Source organism: Mandrillus leucophaeus, unplaced genomic scaffold, assembly GCF_000951045.1.
Source record: "Mandrillus leucophaeus isolate KB7577 unplaced genomic scaffold, Mleu.le_1.0 Scaffold69, whole genome shotgun sequence".
NCBI classification, from domain to species: Eukaryota; Metazoa; Chordata; class Mammalia; order Primates; family Cercopithecidae; genus Mandrillus; species Mandrillus leucophaeus.
Window position 1 is genome coordinate 961,998 of NW_012107474.1, and position 6,076 is coordinate 968,073.

The following is a 6,076-nucleotide window of genomic DNA, read 5'->3' on the forward strand; positions in this document are numbered from 1 at the left end:
TGGGTGAGGGAATGGGGGAAGTGGGGGGAAGTGGAGAGGGAGTGGATGAGGGAGTGGGGGGAAGGGGAGGGAGTGGGAGAGGGGTAAGTGGGGAGTGCAGGGGGGAGTGGGTGAGGGCGGGGAGTGGGGGAGGGAGTGCGAGGCACTCGGGGCTGGGAGCTTTTATATCCCTATGTGTTGGGTGTTGTCTTAGCAAGAGGCTTCTCAGTGTTCCTCTTTCCTTGTTGGTGTTTGGAGCCGGCTCTTGGGAACCTCTCATCAGGGCTGGTTTATTTTCCCGGGAGAGGCTCCCCCGTCATAAAAACCCTGGCTGCGCTGGGTCTGGGCTGGCAGGTCCTGACTGGGCCTTCTTAGTGGGTAGGGAGGATCACGCTCCGGAGTTTGAACACTTGGGTGCCGGGCTCTCATCTTGGGGGACACAGTGACAGGGTGACTTGGACTCTGAGCTCACGGAATGGCTCATGCTTGAGCCCCGCTGTGGGGCCTGGAGCCCTTTCCATTTGTGTTTGTCACCAGGTCTCTGCAGGTGAAGGGAGGGTGGTGATTCCAGGCCCGGCTCTGCCCGTGACTGCGGCCCACTGTTCCCGCCTCAGGCTGCGCCCTGGATGTCTGTGTGCTGCCTGGGGTGCCAGCAGCCCACGCGATTTTTCTGCCAGTTGAGACACGTGGGCTCCAGGTCGTGGGATTGTGTTTGTGGGCAGGGGACCAGGTGGGCTGGCATCCGGCTCCGCAGCGGCCGCCACACGGAGGTGTGAGTCCCTTCCAGCCATACCTACTCACAGCGCCTGTGGTGCGGGCCCAGCAGGGGCTCAGCCAGGTGTGTGGCCGCACTGCACGTCGCAGGCTGGGGGCTCTGGAGGCCTCGTGGGCTTGGCTTTAGCCTCTGCTGCCCGCCGAGGAGGTGGTTGGCGCTGCTTCTGCATCTTCTTCTGCCACGTTGTGCGTGAGCACAGACCCTCATGCCCAGTGCACCTTTCCTGGGGGCCAAGCCGAGGCGTCTGTCCATGGGCCCGTGGACAACCCCTGGGCTGCTCATTGGTGGTCAGAAGACAGTGACTGATGCTCTGCCAGAAATGAAAGTTGTGGTGTCCACTCAAGGAGGCAGTGGGCAGGCACCACTGCACTCAGGCTGCCCAGGCCCTGGGCTAGCAGGACAGAGACAGCCACCTGTGGGCAGGCAGGGAGCGAGGAGACTGCACTGCAGCAGGCAGCAGGCAGCAGGTGCCTGTGGGGCACACAGGGGCAGCTGGAACACCACAGCCACTGGAGGGTGGGAGCCCGAGGCAGGGAGGCCCTGCAAGGAGGCGAGGCAGTCAGGTCCTTGAAGACTGAGAACACCTTCCTCTGCCAGGGATTGAAGGGGCTAGACCTGACCCATTAGAAGGCTGGGGCTCTATTTCGCGATTGCTAATTCATTATTACTGTTGTCTGAAAGACGTTTTAAACCAGAATACCCGGAAATTGTGCAAGTTACGTCGATCATACAATGCTTCACATACATTTGCAGAGTTTCTTGTGGTTGCTTTAATAAATCATCGCTAACTTGATGGTTTAAAAAACAGAAATGTATTCTGTTATTCTGGAGGCCAGATGCCTGGGAGCAGTGTTACTGAGAGAGAGCGAGGAGTCCGCAGAGCTGTGCTCCCCCCCAGAGGCTCAGGGAGGCCCCTTTGTTCCTCTTCCAGCTTTTGCTCAGTGGGGTGGATGGTGGCCTCTGCCCGCATCGCTTCAGTCTCCGCCCCTGTGCTCACACGGACACCACCTCTCCCGGGTGGTTTCTCTGCCTCCCTCTCATAGGAACATGTGTGACGGCACTAGGGTCTCCTGGCTAAGGCAGGATCATCTCATATCTCAGGGCTCTGAACTTGGCTCAGAGATAGAAGACAGGGAACATGGATCTCACAGAAGGACAACAGGGCAGGAGATGCTGGAGGCTGGAAGGACAGGGCAGGGAGGATAGGGAGAGACTTGTTGAAGGACACGGAATTGCAGCTGGTCAGGAGGGACACGTTCTAGTGTTCTATAGCAGGGGGTCCCAACCCTGGTACCGGGGACCACTACGGCCATGGCCTGTTGGGAATTGGGCTGCACAGCTGGAGGCGAATGGCAGGTGGGTGAGCATTACCGCCTGAGCTCCGCCTCCTGCCAGATCGGTGGCAGCACTGGATTCTCAGAGGAGCATGAACCCTGCTGTGAACTGTGCGTGTGACGGGTCTATGTCGCTCCTTATGAGAATCTAGTGTCTGATGATCTGCCACTGTCTCCCCTCACCCCCTGATGGGACCATCTAGTTGTAGGAAAACAGGCTCAGGCTCCCACTGATTCCACATGGTGGTGAGTTGTATAATTATTTCATTATATATTACAATGTGATAATGGAAAAAAGTGCACAATAAATGTAATGCACTTGAATCATCCCCAAACCATCCCCTCCCCGGTCTATGGAAAAGTCGTCTTCCGCAAAACTGGTCCCTGGTGCCATAAAGGTTGGGGACCGCTCTTCTAGATAGCACTGTAGGATGACTGTAAATCAGCAAGAATATATGGTTTCACGTCGCTGGAAGGAAGGTATCGAATGTTCCCCACAGAAACAGTCCATGTTTGAGGTGATGGGAGCTCTGGGCCCCCCGACCTGACCACTCCACGCTGTCCCTATGGAAGCATCACTGGGAACCGTATGGATATGTACAACGATGATGTGTCCATTTAAAAAATGTTCAAGGATCTTAATCAGCAACCTGTAGTCAATCTGCAAAGTGCTTTTTCTCACTATAAGGGCAGATTCACAGCTTCTAGGGATGAGGCTGGGGACATCGTCTGGGGGAGCATCATTTTGCCACCACACCCTCTTTCCCAGTGTTCTGTTGGTTTCTGCCTCTGTCCACCTCTCACCCCTCACTTGGCTTGTGTGACCTTGGACGATCACCCTGTGGGCTGCGGTTTCCTCTTCTGCAAGATGGGGTCATGGTCCGCCCACCCCACAGGGCCACGTGAGGATTATGTGGTTCAAAACAGGTCATGAAGGCTTCCTGAAGGTCAGCCACTGTTTTTATTGTCCATGAGGCAGTATTGAGCTGAACAGTGACGCCTGAATTTCCTCTCAAGTCTGGAAAGCCTGGGATGCCCTGAGGTGGAAGGTTTCACTGCTGTAGGTGGGTTTGACCAGACACTGCTGCGGGGGCTGAGGCTTCAGGGCCCCCGGGAGTTCCTTAACCATGAAGTTCCCACTGCCCAGCCCCAAGGCGGGTTCAAACCACTGACTTCATGGATATCGTGTAGTTCTAACAAAATAGAAAGCCTCATGCGGCACCCCCGGGGCTTCCAGGCCCTGCTCACTGTGTGCTGTTTGGTTGGGAAGGCGGGGTTCTGGGAAGTCCCTGCTCCCTCGGCCCTTCTTGTGTGGACTGGCCTCCTCTCTCTGGTCCTTCAACACTGAGGGACTGCAGGGATGGGCTGAGGGACTGCACGGGGGGGCGGCAGAGGAGGGGCCCCAGAAAGCACAGCGGAATGGCTCTCCCTGCCAAACACACGTGGCACCCAGCATGGCCCCCAGCCTTTCTGCCGCCGGCTCTTTGCTTCCCGCTCTCTAGCCGTCCGTCATGGTGGTGGAACCCTGGACTGAAAGGCACAGTGTCTTCTAAAGTCACCAACTTCTTCCTGTCTTTCTCCAAAATCAGCATCTTCTCCTGGACAAAGAACATGCTTTCTTCCAAAAATAAATTCTGTAGAGGAATCTCAGTTGTCACGGGGCGCTCTCAAAGCATGGGCGTCTCCTAGGATGCTCTCACCTGTGGACATGGCTGTTGACAGCCCTGCTGGCCCAGAGCTGTTGAGCAAATCAGGGGCCAAAGTCACCCTAAGCTAAAGAAATGGTGGTGGGGAGAAGCAGGGCAGACCCTGAAGATATCTGGCAGCTCAGCGAAGATGGCAGGGTAGGGGATGGGGTGGAGTCCAGCTGCCCCAGCCGGTCAGGGGAGAGGGCAGTTTGGAGGAAGATGCTAGCTCAGCTTCACATGTGCCCAGGTGCAGCTTCCCTTCGGTCCTGGGGCACATCTGGAGGCCGCCGTAATCGTGGCTGGGAGCCCAGGGGAGGCACCTGGATGGAGGCCTGGAGGTTGGGGGAAGGGAGAGAACACACATAGAGGAAAGTCAGAGGAATGGGAGCAGGAGCTGAGACAGACGCAGCCCGGAAGCCCAGGGAGACGGCATTACAGGGCCAGGTGCAGCAGGCGCCAGCAGGCAGAGTGAGGGACAGAGGGACAGCGACCTCAGCACTGCAGTTCTTGGCCAGATGCGGGAAGAGGGAAGGGAAGAACGGTGTGATGGAGGAGCTGGGAGTGCGATGGGGTCGCCAGGAGCCGCTTCCTCTGGGAGGTGCAAGGCAGCACTGCGGTCAGGAGGCTGCAGTCAGAGGCTGCGATCAGGAGGGAGGGGCCTTCGGCTGCATCCTTTTGCTTTCTTCATTTTTTTTTTTTTTTTTTTTGAGACAGGGTCTCACTCTCACCCAGGCTAGAGTGCAGTGGCTCAATCATAGCTCACTGCAGCCTTGATAGCCCAGGCTCAAGTGATCCTCCCACCTCAGCCTCCTGAGTAGCTGGGATGATAGGTTCATGCCACCATGCTCAGCTATTTATTTTTTATTTTAATTAATTAATTAATTTTTTGAGACAGGGTCTCACTCTGTCGCCCAGGCTGGAGTGCAGTGGTACAATCTCAGCTCACTGCAGCCTCCGCCTCCCGGCTCAAGTGATTCTTCTGCCTCAGCCTCCCAGGTAGCTGGGACCACAGGCGCGTGCCATGATGCCCTGCTAATTTTTGCATTTTTAGAGACAGGGTCTCACTATGTTGGCTAGGCTGGTCTTGAACTCCTGGGCTCAAGTGATCTTCCCACCTCGGTCTCCCAAAGTGCTGGGACTACAGGCTTGAGCCACGTGCCTGGCCTTTTTATTTTTAATGGAGACAAGGTTTCACTCTGTTGCCCAGGCTGGAGCTTTATCTATTTTCTGTTAAAAAAGACTTCAGGATATTCATGATCTGGGCAGCAGGCTTCAGACATGGGAGTTGTAGGGGCAGTAGAAGGAAGCTGGGCTGCTTCAGACGCGGGAGTTGTAGGGGCAGTTGAAGGAAGCTGGGCCGCTTCAGACACGGGAGTTGTAGGGGCAGTAGAAGGAAGCTGGGCTGCTTCAGACGCGGGAGTTGTAGGGGCAGTAGAAGGAAGCTGGGCTGCTTCCGGAGCTGGAGAGGTGGGACAGGCTTGGGCAGCTGAGCCTGGGCACTTGTCCCCGGGACTCTGAATCTCCCTGTGAGGACTGAGGGGCTGGGCTGCAGGTAGAGCAAACTGTCTGGGGCCTGGACCCTGTATCCAGTAAGCCCCCACTCGGCAGGGAGTGGCAACTCCACGGGGAAATGCAGGACGGTGGGGGCGGCTGTGCCTGCGAGTGACCCCACTGCTGCCACCTCTGACACTCGCCCATCAGGGCCCTGAGAGATGGACTTGCCTGCTGGGCTGGGGTGGGGATGGCTGCTCCGTTGACCCTCCCTGGGACTGGTACATTCCTGTGGGGACGGCACCGGTGCCAGACTAATGCGTGTTGGGGCCTGGAGAAGGGCTGAGGCTGGGTGTGAGGGCCCCAGGAGGCTGCACCTGTGTCCTGGCCTCTTGTTGGGCTGGCCAGTGGTTCAACCAGAAATGACCCAAAGAAGAGAGCAAAGCGCAGCCAGACCACGTGGAGGGCGTTTATTAGGACTTCCAAGCATGGTCCTAGAATGGCAGACGAGGCACAGCAGCTTCCAAGGAAGCGAGATCACAGGGGCCTGGAATGTGGGAAGTGGTCCAGAAGAGCAGGGGCAGTGGGTGGAGGCAAGTTCACCTGGAGCTTAGCAGGAGCCCCCAGGGCTTAGGGGAGGAGAGGCTGTGCACGCATATCCAAGGAAGATACACATCAGAGCAGCCGAGGGACCAGTAGTGGGAGAGGTGGGGACTCACAGTGGTCCCGGGGGACATGCCTGGCAGCAGCTGGACTTCTGGCCTGAGCAGAGGGAGGGAGGGAGTGTCTGGGTGCTGGATGGGAAGGAG

At 57.2% G+C, this 6,076-nt stretch overlaps 1 protein-coding gene across 1 annotated transcript in view; it reads left to right on the top strand.

The window, feature by feature from the left end:
* The window catches only part of TSPEAR (thrombospondin-type laminin G domain and EAR repeats), a 216,983-nt gene that overhangs the window by 9,340 nt on the left and 201,567 nt on the right, over positions 1–6,076 (top strand). The window lies entirely within an intron of this gene.